This window comes from Tamandua tetradactyla, chromosome 12, assembly GCF_023851605.1.
Source record: "Tamandua tetradactyla isolate mTamTet1 chromosome 12, mTamTet1.pri, whole genome shotgun sequence".
NCBI classification, from domain to species: domain Eukaryota; kingdom Metazoa; phylum Chordata; class Mammalia; order Pilosa; family Myrmecophagidae; genus Tamandua; species Tamandua tetradactyla.
In genome coordinates, this window is record NC_135338.1 from 28,752,852 (window position 1) to 28,770,566 (window position 17,715).

General features: G+C 36.8%; 1 pseudogene; it reads right to left on the reverse strand.

Annotated features, from left to right (window-relative positions):
- Positions 1-1,126: 1,126 nt before the first annotated feature.
- Positions 1,127-17,014, reverse strand: LOC143651390 (ADP-ribosylation factor-like protein 5A pseudogene; annotated as a pseudogene).
- Between the last annotated feature and the right edge of the window lie 701 nt (positions 17,015-17,715).

Consider the following 17,715-nt stretch of genomic DNA (forward strand, 5'->3'; position numbering starts at 1 on the left):
TGCATTAGCCATGTTCTCTAGGGACACAGAACTAACAGGTGATATCTGTAAATATTATAAAATTGTATAAAAGTGTCTCATGCAACTGTGGGGATGCACAAGTCCAAATTCTGTAGGGCAGGCTGATAACTCTGATGAAGATTTATGATGAATTCCCCAGGAGAAGCTGGATGGCTGAAATTGAGGTCAAACTTCTCTCTTTGGACTGCTGAAGTGATCACTTTCCCTTTTTTTTTTTTTTTTAAGTGGATCAACAATTCATTCAGTAATATAGATTGCATACGGACCTATACAGGGAATGATCTGATAATTATTTTCTCTGTAATTCTGCCTATTAGTAATACTTAAGCCAAGATTTGATATAAATTCTGTTTAGCTAAAGAAAGTTTCTGTGTGATTTGATCAACAAAAAAATAAGTACACAACATCAAACTTTTTCTCTTTTTCTTTCTTTTTTTTTAAAAGAGTAGCTTCACGATTTGGGGGTTGGTCAGTACAGTACAGAGAACCTGAGGGGAAAAGTACAAATTAGGCACATAGCACCAATGCCAGTACTAATCATATATGGTTACAACTAAAGATAAATTAATTTTTGGGTAACTCACATTTCTTTAGAACATAAATCAAAGCCATTAACTTGAACTTGAGGTATATACACAATACATACACAGCCTTAAGTAAAATACTTTTCAAAAGTAACATACCACATTAAAATAGTGGAAACTGATTAACTGTGCTGATTTGTTTTGATTTAATAGAACAAGAAGAGAACAACATTCAACTAAGGAAGTTTATACCTGATAATAAAGCTCTTAAAGTTAACAATGTCTTTCTCTCCCTTTATACTTACCACAGGCTAAACAATATCCTGAGAGGGTTCATTATGAGAAAAATGTCACAGCTTCAAGACCTTACTTTGGAAGGAACTAATGAGAAAGCAGATTGGAAGGTGAGATGTCATCTTTGTTTTCAAATAAGAAATCTTAATGTTTCTTCTTACAGAAAAAGTTTAAGTAAGTTTACTATAAATATATCTAAACCATTAATTTTTGCAGCAGGAAAAGTCCAGCACTTTGTTTATATAAAGTCTATAAAAAGAGGTTAGTAGAGATTATCTGATCTTAAATCATGGCATCATCCATTCAAGTCCTGGGCACAATCCCTCACTTGCAAGAGCACGGCATGCCTGTATATGCCACTGGTGATCTTTCATTGAAGTTAATTTCAAAAACTGGGAGATTTCTGCTAGAGTCATATATTCTGTAGCATCTTGTTTTTAGCAAAAATCAGCAATTCAGCTTTTCTTAGGTCCTCATGCGCTAACATTTTATACATTTCTTCACTAGTTACAGAAATCCATTCTCTGTCTGTACTGTCCACAGTTATTACAAACTAAGTGTTAGCATAGTAAATGTTCCAGAAAGAATGAAGCGATTCTTGGCCACCAATATCCCACATTAGGAAACCTATATTATTAATGATTATCTCTTCTACATTACTTCCTATGGTAGGGAATGTATATAAAAGTTCATTCATAGAAAATTGGTAGAGGGTGGTAGTTTTCCCTGCATTGTCCAGCCCAACAATGATAATAACTTTGTGCTCCTGGTGATTGAACAGACTGTATATCCTGGTAAAGAGAATTCCATTCTCAGGCAGTGGACCCCATCCAGCCACCCAGGCCTCCTGGCCTCCCTCGGCTCAGGCTGAAGGGGAAGAGGAGTTAGGGACTCCACCTCTACTGCTGCTACTCTCCTACTTGCCTGGCAGGCTTCTTGGAAACAGGAAGAAGCCCAAAGCCCAGGCTACCCTGCAATGCCTGAGGCTGCACTGCTGCAGTTGTGGCATTTACCTGGCTTGAGAACATCTCAGCCGTGTTTCTGCAATGAGCCTTGCGGGCCACTGTCCTTCCCCAGTTCCTCTCCTGTGCCTGTGGTGGCCCTACCCTATGGAGGCCCACTTCCCCTTTCAAAGCCCTCAACTGATTGGATTATATGTGTGTCATTGCAGAAGGTGCTCCTGTTAGCGGACTACAGATGTAATCAGCCATAGATGAAATCAACACACTGACTATTTAAGTCCATGAAATGTCCTTGCAGCAACAGATAGGTTGGTGCTTGCTTGACTAGACAAATGGGCACCATCACCTGACCAAATTGACACATGGACCTAACCATCACAGCCCACCCTTGTCAGTTTGGCAGTTATACACACCACATTAAACCATGCTTAAATTCTAAATAAAAATAGTAACAGATATAGTTTTCACCTAACAATACTCAACTGTCCTGTGTACAAACAGAAATGCATTAAATCTCTCCAGAATAGGATGCAAGTTCTTGGGTAACATTCACTCTTTAACTTGACATCCTATAACTTAAATACTATAATATGAACAATGCAACTTACACATACCATAACGGGATAAGATAGAAAAGACTATAAGATATTTGCTTTATGTACAAATACCAGCATACTCATAACAAAACCAGGAAGAAATATTCATACCATTACAGTCTTCATTTCTGTTACGGTTCACTTGGTCATAGTTCATATTTATCGCTACCTTCTTCCACTACCCATTCCATGTTTCAGCCAACTGCCCAAACAAAATGTTATTGCTCTTTCTAACCCCTTGAGCTACAACATTGAATTCAGAATCTGTTTAGTGTGCCCATCTCAATGAATTCAGCCTGATCCAGCTTTATTCTTTCTACCATTATCCCACATCCTTATCATCTAGTTATAGGCCTGGAAGAGAAGAGAAAATTTGTTTTCATTTTCTAATGAAAAAAAATTGAAGTGTCTTTCAATCCAATTACCTCAGAACATTCCCTTGCAGTTTCATCTGGTGAAACAGGATTAATCTCTCCAGATAGAGAAGTGAGGACTATTTCCTCAAAGGAGGTGTTTACATATTTTGCAGGCACTGAAGGTTTAATCTTTTAAAGTGGAGAATAGATGGCAGACTCTTCAGGGCATACTAGAGGTCAGAAAGCTGTTTCCTCAGGTAGGGTGGAGGGAATCTCTTTCCTCAGGGCAGATTGAAGGTCAGGTGGCTGTTTCCTCCGTGCAGACCATTACAGGTTTATCTAGCAAAGACTCAGCAGGCTCTACGGCTTCAGTGTTCCCACTGCCATCATTATCAACCCATATGTCCCCATTCCAATTTTCAGGATCCCATTCTTTTCCAAATAATGCCTTCACTTTAACGGCAGAGATCCTACAAGTTCAAGACTTTTGTTTATGTTGTAATCTGCTACTCATACAATGAGACTCTGGGTCTGGTATTCAGAGATCTCAAGTCTGCGATCACAGAAAATAAGATTTTCTTTCAGGGCACACATAGAAAATTTTACATTTTTCATACTGCACTTAAGCTGTGAATTGAAGACTTTAGCTCATCCCTTTCTCTTATAATTGTATTCAGCATATCTAGGAATAATCAGCCAAAATAATTATATCTTTCAACTTCACAAAACTCTGTTAAGGTATAAAAAACACTGTCACCAGAGCCTTGCCTCATAGAAGCACATAATTAGCAGAATAAAATGGTGACATTTTGTGTATCTCTATTGTCAAGTCACAACAAGGACTATCAGTGCCATTTTGATTATGGGAAATAGAGTCATTTGTGCCTCTGAGTCTAAACAGTAGAAAATTAATAGCAAAAACCCATTTTCAAGATTCTAGTTCTTAAAAACCACTCCTAGTACCAAAGCTATAGTAGTCAGGATTCTCTAGGGATATAGAGCCAACAGAAGATATCTGTAAATAGTATGAGATTTTATAAAAGTGTCTCATGCAACTGTAGGGATGTACAAGTCCAAATTTCATAGGGCATGCTGCAAACTGGCTACTCCAATGAAGGTTTTCAGTGAAGTCTCCAGTAGAGCCTGGATAGCTGGCTGAAGTAGAGATGAAAGTTCTCTCTTCTGATTGCTGAAGTGATCACTTCCCTCTTAAAAGCCTTTAATTGATTAAATTAAACATCTCTCATTGCAGAAGACACTCCCCTTAGCTAACTACGACTACAGATATAATAAACCATATTTGCAATGAACATTCTGATCATTTAAGTCCATGAATTGTCCTTGCAGAAACTGATAGTCCAGTGTTTGCTTGACCATACAACTGGGCACCATCACTTGGCCAAGTTGACACATGAACCTGTCACAAATATCAATGCAAAAAATCCCAGTATAAGTTTGAGTAATGTGAAACTAATTGCTTAATAAAATATAATGCAGAATGACCAAATAGTTGTATTCTGAGTATGCAGAGATTAGATATCATGTTGCAAAATAATGTTATTCAGTATATTAAAATATCTAGAAAGAAAATATGTGAATCTTTTCATGAACATTGGAAATATATTCCACAAGATTCAGTATCCACTCCTGATTTCAAACTAAAATTTCTTGGTATAATTGCAATTGTTTAATGCTTCCTTAACATGATAAAGTCAAAATTTTCTAATCTCTACAGTTGATATTTAATGGAATATAGAAACAATAGAAGCATTTCCATAAACACAGGAAAAAAGATTTGAAGGTCATCATCTCCAACACAGTGTAGCAGTTTATTTTCAAAAGCAATCAGACCAGATAAAATAGAAACATAAGACTAAGAAATTAGAAATGAAGGTTTCTTTATTGGCAATGTCATAGCATACATGTAAACCCAAAGAAAATCAATGATTAAAAATAATCATAAACAGTATATAATTAAATTATTGAACCTGACATAAAATTAGCCTAAAACATGTGGCTTCCATGCTTATGAACAATTTGTATTTAGGGGATTTAAGGGGGAAGAAAATTCCACTTATACGAACAACATGAAGTATGAAATATTAGGAACATTTGTTAATGGGCAGTCTTCCAATATATATGAATTGAAATTTAAACACTCCTATAAAAACAAAAACTTGATATTTTTTCTCCAGCACCCAAGGGACTCTACCAATACTTTTAATTATCAGCCCCCCATAGTCTTGGATGTCTCGGGGTATTACATTAAGTTACATAGAATTACAAGACTCATTCCCCTCCTGGGCTCCGTACGTTTGGGTTGCTTAAATGAGCTATCCAAACAGGTTGATTAGATTGTGTGTTACAGAGAATTTAGGTTCTAGACACAATAAACCTTTCTATATTTGGTCTCATTCAGTAGATGAAGCCCTAGAATACACACACTATCATCTTTTGCCCTGCATTCTGATTAGCCTTGGTCCCAACCAGACTGGCTTCATTTTTTATCTCTAATTGAAGCTTGTCTCTTTTTCAGTTACTCTAACTGTTATTGCATGTGGCAATGCTAACTTTTAGAGATACAGAACTCCAGCTCTGAATCTTAGGTACCAAATACACAAATATCCATCATTTTTGGATAGCATGACTTAAATTCATAAAGATACGTTACACTGGTTTGAAACAGTTATGTACCCCCAAAAAAACCTGTTCTTTATTCTAATCCAATTTTGTGGGGGCAATCAAGTTCTACAATCCTGATTCAATATTGTAGGGTGGAACCTTTTTGTTAGGTTGCTTCCATGAGGATGTGACACACCCAATTGTGGGTGTGACCTTTTGAGTAGCTGGAGATGTGACTGCCTATTCAAGGTGGGTCTTAATTAGTTTACTGGAGTCTTTTAAAAGGAGAAACTTTTTGTACAAAGCTTCAGAGCTGACAAAGACAGAGGTGTTTGGAGATTTAGAAAGAAAATGCCTGCAGGGAAGCTGTTTGAAACCAAAAAACAAAAGAACAGTAGACGCCAGCTATGTGCCTTCCCAGCACAGCCTTTCTTGAGTTAAGGTATCTTTCTCTGGATGCCTTTTCATGGCCTTAGGACTGTAAACTATTTTTGTTTTTTTTTTAATTTTTATATTTTTATTTTTTAGTAATTTTTAAATATTTTAAATATATATATCCACAAACAAATACAAACATTCTTAACTTCTGATCATTCCATTCTACATATATAATCAGTAATTCATAATATCATCACATAGTTGCATATTCATCATCGTGATCATTTCTTAGAACATTTGCATCTATTCAGAAAAAGAAATAAAATGAAAACAGAAAAAAAATTATACATATCATACCCCTTACCCCTCCCTTTCATTGACCACTAGCATTTCAAACTAAATTTAACATTTGTTCCCCCTATTATTTATTTTTATTCCATATGTTCTACTCATCTGTTGACAAGGTAGATACAAGGAGCATCAAGCACAAGGTTTTCACAATCACACAGCCACATTGTGAAAGCTATTTCATTATTCAATCATCATCAAGAAACATGGCTACTGGAACACAGCTCTACATTTTCAGGCAGTTCCCTCCAGTCACTCCATTACATCTTGAATAACAAGGTGATATCTACTTAATGCATAAGAATAACCTCCAGGATAACCTCTTGACTCTGTTTGGAATCTCTCAGCCATTGACACTTTGTCTCATTTCACTCTTCCCCTTTTTGGTTGAGAAGATTTTCTCAATACCTTGATGCTGAGTCTCAGCTCATTCTAGGGGTTTCTGTCCCACGTTGCCAGGATGGTCCACACCCCTGGGAGTCATGTCCCACATAGATGGGGGAGAGCAGTGAGTTTGCTTGTTGTATTGGCTGGGGAGGGAGAGGCCACATCCAAGCAACAAAAGAGGTTCTCTTGGAGGTGACTCTTAGGCCTAATTTTAAGTAGGCTTGCCCTATCCTTTGTGGGGTTAAGTTTCATATGAACAAATCCCAAGATTGGGGGCCCAGCCTATAGCTTTGGTTGTCTGCACTGCTTATGAGAATATCAAGAATTTAACTTGGGGAAGCTGAATTTTCCCCCTTTCTCACCATTCCCCAAAGGGGACTTTGCAAATACTTTTTTATTCACTGTTCAAATCACTCTGGGATTTATCGGAGCATTACTCTGGACAAACCAACAAAATCTCATGCCCAACTCAAGGTTCCATGCATTATGGTGTTGAATTAAGCTGTCTACATAAGTTATATTAGGAAATGCACTAGTCAAAATATAAATTTTGTACCAAATAAACATTTTTTGCTTTAGCCTCACATACAAGTTAAAATTTTTAAATATTATTTACAAACTATTTTAAACACCCTGCAGTAATGACATTCCTTTGTTCTTCCTAATGCAAAAACATTTTTAAATTTGTACATTTAGTCATTATCATTATGCACTCTAGGCATTATTAGATTATACCATCTCATTCTTCATTGTCTATCTTTCTTTCTGATTTCATTTGTGCCCCCAGCCCTCCTCCCTCTATCGTTCTTGCATTCAGCTTCATTCAATGTTTTAACATAATTGTATTACAGTTAGGTAGTATTGTGCTATCCATTTCTGAGTTTTTACATTCAGTCCTATTGCACAATCTGTATTTCTGCAGCTCTGATTACCCAATATCTTACCCTATTTCTATCCCCTGATGGTCTCTGCTACCAATGAAATTCTCCAAATTTATTCACTAATGTCAGTTCATATCAGTGAGATCATACAGAATTTGTCCTTTTGTTTCTGACTAATCTCACTCAGCATAATGTCCTTAAGGTCCATCCATGTTGTTACATACTTCATAACTTTATTGTGTCTTATAGGTGCATAATATTCCATTGTATGTATATACCAACGTTTGTTTAGCCACTCATCTGTTGATGGACATTTTGGCTGTTTCCATCTCTTTGCAATTGTAAATAATGCTGCTATAAACATTGGTGTGCAAATGTCCATTTGTGTCCTTGCCCTCATGTCCTCTGAGTAGATACCTAGCAATGGTATTGCCGAGTCATATGGCAATTCTATATGTAGCTTTTTCAGGAACCGCCAAACTGCCTTTCACAGCAGTTGTACCTTTTGACATTCCCACCAACAGTGGATAAGTGTGCCTCTTTCTCCACATCCTCTCCAGCACTTGTCATTTTCTATTTTATAGATAATGGCCATTCTGGTGGGTGTAAGATGGTATCTCATTGTGGTTCTGATTTGTATATCTCTAATAGGCAGGAAAGTTGAGCATCTTTTCATGTGCCTTTTGGTCGTTTGTATTTCCTCTTCTGAGAAGCGTCTGTTCAAGTCTTTTGCCCATTTTGTAATTGGGTTGTCTGTCTTCTTGTTGTTGAATTGAACAATCTCTTTATAAATTCTGGATCCTAGACCTTTATCTGATGTGTCGTTTCCAAATATTGTCTCCCATTGTGTAGGCTGTATTTTTACTTTCGTGGTGAAGTTGTTTAATGCGCAAAAGTGTTTAATTAAGGCGTTCCCATTCATTTATTACTTTTTTCAATGCTCTTGCTTTGGGTGTAAGGTCTATAAAACAGCCTCCTAGTATAAGATTTATAAGATATTTCCCTACATTATCTTCTAACAGTTTTATGGTCTTAGACCTAATGTTTAGGTCTTTGATCCATTTTGAGTTAATTTTTGTATAGGATGTGAAATATGGATATCCAGTTCTCTAGGCATCATTTATTGAAGAGACTGTTCTGTCCCAGGTGAGTTGGCTTGACTGCGTTATCAAAGATCAATTATCCAAAGATGAGAGGTTCTACATCTGAACACTCTATTCTATTCCATTGGTTGGTATATCTATCTTTATGCCAGTACCATGCTGTTTTGACCACTGTAGCTTCATAATACATGAGAAAGTCAGGTAGTGTGAGACCTCCAGCTTCAGTTTTTTTTTTCCTCAGGATACTTTTAGCTATTCGGGACACCCTGCCCTTCCAGATAAATTTGGTTATCGGTTTTTCTATTTCTGAAAACTAAGTTTTGGGGATTTTAATTGGTATTGCATTGAATCTGTAAGTCGATTTAGGTGGAATTGATATCTTAACTGTATTTTGTCTTCCAATCCATGAACATGGTATGCCCTTCCATCTATTTAGGTCTTCTGTGATTTCTTTTAATAATATCTTATAGTTTTCTTTGTATAGGTCTTTTTCTCTTTAGTTAAATTTATTCCTAAATATTTCATTCTTTTGGTTGTAATTGTAAATGGACTTTTTTTTCTTGATATCCCCCTCAGATTGTTCATTACTACTGCATAGAAACACTACAGATTTTTTAGTGTTGATCTTGTATCTTGCCACTTTGCTGTACTGATTTATTAGCTCTAGTAATTTTGCTTTGGATTTTTCAGGGTTTTCAACATATAGTATCATATCATCTGCAAACAGTGAGAGTTTTACTTCTTTCTTTACAATTTTGATGCCTTGTATTTCTTTTTCTTGTCTAATTGCTCTGGCTAGAACTTCCAATGCAATGTTGAATAACAGTGGTGATAGTGGATATCCTTCTCTTATTCCTGATCTTAGGGAAAAGTTTTCAGTTTTTCCCCATTGAGGATAATGTTAGCTGTGGGTTTTTCATATATTCCCGTTATCATTTTGAGGAAGTTCCCTTCTATTCCTATCCTTTGAAGTGTTTTCAACAGGAAAGGATGTTGAATTTTGTCAAATGCCTTTTCTACATCAATCGAGATGATCATGTGGTTTTTCTACTTTGATTTGCTGATATGGTGCACTACATTAATTGATTTTGTTATGTTGAACCATCCTTGCATACCTGGGATAAATCCTACTTGGTCATGATGTATAATTCTTTTGTGTTGCTGCATTCTATTTGCTAGAATTTTGTTGAGGATTTTTGCATCTATATTCATTAGAGAGACTGGTCTGCAGTTTTCTTTTTTTGTAATATATTTGTCTAGCTTTGGTATGAGGGTGATGTTGGCTTCGTAGAATGAATTAGGTAGCTTTCCCTCCACTTCAATTTTTTTGAAGAGTTTGAGCAGAATTAGTACTAATTATTTCTGGAATGTTTGGTAGAATTCATATATGAAGCCATCTGGTCCTGGGCTTTTCTTTTTAGGGAGCTTCTTAATGACTGATTCAATTTCTTTACTTGTGATTGGTTTGTTGAAGTCATCTATTTCTTCTCAAGTCAATGTTGGTTATTCATGCCTTTCTAGAAAGTTGTCCATTTCATCTACATTGTTGTATTTATTAGCATAAAATTGTTCATAGTATCCTGTCATTACTTCCTTTATTTCTGTGGGGTCAGTAGTTATGTCTCCTCTTCCATTTCTGATCTTATTTATTTGCATCCTCTCTGTTCTTTTTTTTATCAACGTTGCTAATGGTCCATCAATCTTATTGATTTTCTCATAGAACTAACCTCTGGTTTTGTTGATTTTCTCAATTGTTTTCATTTTCTCACTTCCATTTATTTCTGCTCTAATCTTTGTTATTTCTTTCCTTTTGCTTGCTTTGGGGTTAGTTTGCTGTTCCTTCTCTAGTTCTTCCAACTGGACAGTTAATTCCTTGACTTTTGCCCTTGCTTCTTTTTTGATATAGGCATTTAGAGAAATAAATTTCCCTCTTAGTGCTACCTTTGCTGCATCCCATACGTTTTGATGTGTTGTGTTTTCATTTTCATTTGCCTCAAGGTACTTACTGATTTCTCTTGTAATTTCTTCCTTGACCCACTGGTTGTTTAAGAGTGTGTTGTTGAGCCTCCACATATTTGTGAATTTTCTAGCACACTGCCTATTATCAATTTCCAATTTCATTCCTCTATGATCTGAGAAAGTGTTTTGTATGATTTCAGTCTTTTTAAATTTATTGAGACTTGCTTTGTGACCCAGCATATGGTCTATCTTGAGAATGATCCAAGAACACTTGAGAAAGAGGTGTATCCTGCTGTTGTGGGGTGTAATGTTCAATAAATGTCTGTTAAGTCTAGCTCATTTATTGTATTATTCAGATTCTCTGTTTCTTTATTTTCCTCTCTCTAGATGTTCTGTTCATTGATGAGATTGTGGAATTGAATTCTCCAACTATTATGGTAGATGTGTTTATTTCTCTTTTCAGTGTTTGTGTCATGTATTTTGGAGCATTCTGACTGGTGCATAAACATTTATGATTGTTATGTCTTCTTGTTGAATTCTTTCTTTCATTAATACATAGTGTCCTTCTTTGTCTCTTTTAACTGCTTTACATTTGAAGTCTAATTCGAGGATATTAGTATAGCTACTCCTGTTCTTTTCTGATTGTTATTTGCATGAAATATCTTTTCCTAACCTTTCACTTTCAACCTATGTTTATCCTTGTGTCTAAGATGTGTTTTCTCTAGAAAGCATATAGATGGGTCCTGTTTTTTATTCCATTCTGCCAGTCTATGTTTTTTTATTAATTAAATAAAAAAAGGAATTAACACAACATTTAAAAATCATTCCATTCTACATATGCAATCAGTAATTCTTAATATCATCACATAGATGTATGATCATCATTTCTTAGTACATTTGCATCAATTTAGGAAAAGAACTAGCAAAACAACAGAAAAAGATATAGAATGTTAATATAGAGAAAAAAATAAAAATAATAATAAAAAATAAAAAAATATATATATAAAAAGGAAAAAGAAAAAAACAAAAGACACAAACAAACAAAAAAACTATAGCTCAGATGCAGCTTCATTCAGTGTTTTAACATAATTACATTACAATTAGGTAGTATTGTGCTGTCCATTTTTGAGTTTTTGTATCTAGTCCTGTTGCACAGTCTGTATCCCTTCAGCTCCAATTACCCATTATCTTACCCTGTTTCTAACGCCTGCTGGTCTCTGTTACCAATGACATATTCCAAGTTTATTCTCGAATGTTGGTTCACATCAGTGGGACCATACAGTATTTGTCTTTTAGTTTTTGGCTAGACTTACTCAGCATAATGTTCTCTAGGTCCATCCATGTTATTACATGCTTCATAAGTTTATTCTGTCTTAAAGCTGCATAATATTCCATCGTATGTATATACCACAGTTTGTTTAGCCAATCCTCTGTTGATGGACATTTTGGCTGTTTCCATATCTTTGCAATTGTAAATAATGCTGCTATAAACATTGGTGTGCAAATGTCCATTTGTGTCTTTGCCCTTAAGTCCTTTGAGTAGATACGTAGCAGTGGTATTGCTGGGCCATATGGCAATTCTATATTCAGTTTTTTGAGGAACTGCCAAACTGCCTTCCACAGTGGTTGCACCATTTGACATTCCCACCAACAGTGGATAAGTGTGCCTCTTTCTCCGCATCCTCTCCAGCACTTGTCATTTTCTGTTTTGTTGATAATGGCCATTCTGGTGGGTGTGAGATGATATCTCATTGTGGTTTTGATTTGCATTTCTCTAATGGCCAGGGACATTGAGCATCTCTTCATGTGCCTTTTGGCCATTTGTATTTCCTCTTCTGATAGGTGTCTGTTCAAGTCTTTTTCCCATTTTGTAATTGGGTTGGCTGTCTTTTTGTTGTTGAGTTGAACAATCTCTTTATAAATTCTGGATACTAGACCTTTATCTGATATGTCGTTTCCAAATATTGTCTCCCATTGTGTAGGCTGTCTTTCTACTTTCTTGATGAAGTTCTTTGATGCACAAAAGTGTTTAATTTTGAGGAGCTCCCATTTATTTATTTTTTTCTTCAGTGCTCTTGCTTTAGGTTTAAGGTCCATAAAACCACCTCCAATTGTAAGCTTCATAAGATATCTCCCTACATTTTCCTCTAACTGTTTTATGGTCTTAGACCTAATGTTTAGATCTTTGATCCATTTTGAGTTAACTTTTGTATAGGGTATGAGATACGGGTCCTCTTTCATTCTTTTGCATATGGATATCCAGTTCTCTAGGCACCATTTATTGAAGAGACTGTTCTGTCCCAGGTGACTTGGCTTGACTGCCTTATCAAAGATCAAATGTCCATAAATGAGAGGGTCTATATCTGAGCACTCTATTCGATTCCATTGGTCGATATATCTATCTTTATGCCAATACCATGCTGGTTTGACCACTGTGGCTTCATAATATGCCTTAAAGTCTGGCAGTGTGAGACCTCCAGCTTCGTTTTTTTTCCTCAAGATACTTTTAGCAATTTGGGGCACCCTGCCTTTCCAGATAAATTTGGTTATTGGTTTTTCTATTTCTGAAAAATAAGTTGTTGTGATTTTGATTGGTATTGCATTGAATCTGTAAATCAATTTAGGTAGGAATGGCATCTTAACTATATCTTAACTAGTCTTCCAATCCATGAACACGGTATGCCCTTCCATCTATTTAGGTCTTCCGTGATTTCTTTTAACAGTTTTTTGTAGTTTTCTTTGTATAGGTTTTTTGTCTCTTTAGTTAAATTTATTCCTAGGTATTTTATTCTTTTAGTTGCAATTGTAAATGGAATTCGTTTCTTGATTTCCCCCTCAGCTTGTTCATTGCTCGTGTATAGAAATGCTACAGATTTTTGAATGTTGATCTTGTAGCCTGCTACTTTGCTATACTCATTTATTAGCTCTAGTAGTTTTGTTGTGGATTTTTCCGGGTTTTCGACGTATAGTATCATATCGTCTGCAAGCAGTGATAGTTGTACTTCTTCCTTTCCAATTTTGATGCCTTGTATTTCTTTTTCTTGTATAATTGCTCTGGCTAGAACCTCCAACATGATGTTGAATAATAGTGGTGAAAATGGACATCCTTGTCTTGTTCCTGATCTTAGGGGGAAAGTTTTCAATTTTTCCCCATTGAGGATGTTATTAGCTGTGGGTTTTTCATATATTCCCTCTATCATTTTAAGGAAGTTCCCTTGTATTCCTATCTTTTGAAGTGCTTTCAACAGGAAAGGATGTTGAATCTTGTCAAATGCCTTCTCTGCATCAATTGAGATGATCATGTGATTTTTCTGTTTTGATTTGTTGATATGGTGTATTACATTAATTGATTCTCTTATGTTGAACGATCCTTGCATACCTGGGATGAATCCTACTTGGTCATGATGTATAATTCTTTTAATGTGTTGTTGGATTCGATTTGCTAGAATTTTGTTGAGGATTTTTGCATCTATATTCATTAGAGAGATTGGTCTGTAGTTTTCTTTTTTTGTAATATATCTGCCTGGTTTTGGTATGAGGGTGATGTTGGCTTCATAGAATGAATTAGGTAGCTTTCCGTCCACTTCGATTTTTTTGAAGAGTTTGAGGAGAGTTGGTACTAATTCTTTCTGGAATCTTTGGTAGAATTCACATGTGAAGCCGTCTGGTCCTGGACTTTTCTTTTTAGGAAGCTTTTGAATGACTGATTCAATTTCTTTACTTGTGATTGGTTTGTTGAGGTCATCTATTTCTTCTTGAGTCAAAATTGGTTGTTCATGCCTTTCCAGGAACCCGTCCATTTCATCTAAATTGTTGTATTTATTAGCATAAAGTTGTTCATAGTATCCTGTTATTACCTCCTTTATTTCTGTGAGGTCAGTGGTTATGTCTCCTCTTCCATTTCTGATCTTATTTATTTGTATCCTCTCTCTTCTTCTTTTTGTCAATCTTGCTAAGGGCCCATCAATCTTATTGATTTTCTCATAGAACCAACTTCTGGTCTTATTGATTTTCTCTATCGTTTTCATGTTTTCAATTTCATTTATTTCTGCTCTAATCTTTGTTATTTCTTTCTTTTTGCTTGCTTTGGGGTTAGTTTGCTGTTCTTTCTCTAGTTCTTCCAAGTGGGCAGTTAATTCCTGAATTTTTGCCTTTTCTTCTTTTCTGATATAGGCATTTTGGGCAATAAATTTCCCTCTTAGCACTGCCTTTGCTGTGTCCCATAGGTTTTGATATGTTGTGTTTTCGTTTTCATTCGCTTCGAGATATTTACTAATTTCTCTTGCAATTTCTTCCTTGACCCCCCTCGTTGTTTAAGAGTGTGTTGTTGAGCCTCCACGTATTTGTGAATTTTCTGGCACTCTGCCTATTATTGATTTCCAACTTCATTCCTTTATGATCCGAGAAAGTGTTGTGTATGATTTCAATCTTTTTAAATTTGTTAAGACTTGCTTTGTGACCCTGAGTATTGTCTATCTTTGAGAATGATCCATGAGCACTTGAGAAAAAGGTGTATCCTGCTGTTGTGGGATGTAATGTCCTATAAATGTCTGTTAAGTCTAGCTCATTTATTGTAATATTCAAATTCTCTATTTCTTTATTGATCGTCTGTCTAGATGTTCTGTCCATTGATGAGAGTGGTGAATTGAAGTCTCCAACTATTATGGTATATGTGTCTATTTCCCTTTTCAGTGATTGCAGTGTATTCCTCATGTATTTTGGGGCATTCTGGTTCGGTGCATAAATATTTATGATTGTTATGTCTTCTTGTTTAATTGTTCCTTTTATTAGTAGATAGTGTCCTTCTTTGTCTCTTTTAACTGTTTTACATTCGAAGTCTAATTTGTTGGATATTAGTATAGCCACTCCTCTTTTCTGGTTGTTATTTGCATGAAATATCTTTTCCCATTCTTTCACTTTCAACCTATGTTTATCTTTGGGTCTAAGATGTGTTTCCTGTAGACAGCATATGGAAGGATCCTGTTTTTTAATCCATTCTGCCAGTCTATGTCTTTTGATTGGGGAATTCAGTCCGTTAACATTTAGTGTTATTACTGTTTGGATAATATTTTTCTTTAACATGTTGCCTTTTGTATTATATATATCATATCTGATTTTCCTTCTTTCTACACACTTCTCCACACTTCTCTCTTCTGTCTTTTCATATCTGACTCTAGTGCTCCCTTTAGTATTTCTTGCAGAGCTGGTCTCTTGGTCACAAATTCTCTCAGTGACTTTTTGTCTGAAAATGTTTTAATTTCTCCCTCATTTTTGAAGGACAATTTTACTGGATATAGAAGTCTTTGTTGGCAGTTTTTCTCTTTTAGTAATTTAAATATATCATCCCACTCTTCTAGCTTCCATGGTTTCTGCTGAGAAATCTACATATAGTCTTACTGGGTTTCCCTTGTATGTGATGGATTGTTTTTCTCTTGCTGCTTTCAAGATCCTCTCTTTCTCTTTGACCTCTGACATTCGAACTAGTAAGTGTCTTGGAGAATGCCTATTTGGGTCTATTCTCTTCGGGGTGCGCTGCACTTCTTGGATCTGTAATTTTAGGTCTTTCATAAGAGTTGGGAAATTTTCAGTGATAATTTCTTCCATTAGTTTTTCTCCTCCTTTTCCCTTCTCTTCTCCTTCTGGGACACCCACAACACGTATATTTGTGCGCTTCATATTGTCATTCAGTTCCCTGATCCCCTGCTCAAATTTTTCCATTCTTTTCCCTATAGTTTCTGTTTCTTTTTGGAATTCAGATGTTCCATCCTCCAGTTCACTAATTCTAGCTTCTGTCTCTTTAAATCTACCATTGTAGGTATCCATTGTTTTTTCCATCTTTTCTACTTTGTCCTTCACTCCCATAAGTTTTTTTTTTTCAGATTTGCTATTTCTTCTTTTTGTTCAGCCCGTGTCTTCTTCATGTCCTCCCTCAATTTGTTGATTTAGTTTTTGAAGAGGTTTTCCATTTCTGTTTGTATATTCAGCATTAGTTGTCTCAGCTCCTGTATCTCATTTGAACTATTGGTTTGTTCCTTTGACTGGGCCGTATCTTCAATTTTCCGAGCGTGATCTGTTATTTTTTGCTGGCGTCTGGGCATTTAATCAGATTTCCCTGGGCGTGTGACCCAGCAGGTTGAAAGATTTTTCTGTGAAATCTCTGGGCTCTGTTTTTCTTATCCTGCCCAGTAGGTAGCACTTGTGGCGCTCGTCTGTCTGTGGGTCCCACTAGTAAAAGATGCTGTGGCTCCTTTAACTTTGGAAAACTCTCACTGTGGGGGAGGGTCACCAGCTGAAGCGGCTTGGCGGAGTGCCAATACGAATCTCCCAGCTGGCCCGGGAATCCGTGCATGGGGAGGGTCGCCGGCCTCCGTGGCTTGGGGGAGTGCTGGTCCAAATCTCCCAGCTGGCCCGGGACTCCAAGCATGGCAGGGGGGCACTGGCCGCCGCGGCTTGGGGGAGTGCCTATCCAACGTTCCCAGCTGGGCCTGGAAGCCACGTGTGTGGAAGGGACCCCAGTCGCCGGTCTCCGCAGCTTGGGAGACCTCTGATCCAATTCTCCCAGCCGGTCCAGGGGGCCGCACATGGTGGGGGGCACCAGCCGCTGCAGCTTGAGAAGACCACCTGTCCAATTCTCCCAGCCGGCCCGGTAAGGAGGGAGGGAGGGACTCCGGCCTCCAGCCGCCCCAGCGCTGGGAAGCGCGTGCCCCTCGGTGATCTCACCGCAGCGGATTCTCCCTGCCGGTTCAGCCATTCCAGAATGGGGTACGCTGTCTTTTTGGTCTCTGTCGTGGCTCCAGGAGCTGTTCTGTACCATTTCTACTTCTTTAATAGCCGTTCTGGAGGAGGAACTAAGACCCGTGCGTCTTACTAAGCCACCATCTTCTCCAGAAGTCCCAGTCTATGTTTTTTGATTGGAGAGTTTAATCCATTAACATTTAGTGTTATTACTGTATGGGTAGTACTTTCTTCTACCATTATGTCTTTTGGATTTTATATGGCATATCTAATTTTTCTTCTTTTTACCTTTACTCATAGTCTTCCTTTTTACACTCTTCTCCACCTCTCTCTCTTCTGTCTTTTCATATCTGTCTCTAGTGCTCCCTTTAGTATTTATTGCAGAGCTGGTCTCTTTGTCACCAATTATCTCAGTGATTTTTTTGTCTGAAAATGTTTTAATTTCCCCCTCATTTTTGAAAGACAATTTTGCTGGATATAATTCTTGGTTGGCATTTTTCTCTCTTAGTATTTAAATATATCATTCCACTGTTTTCTTGCCTCCATGGT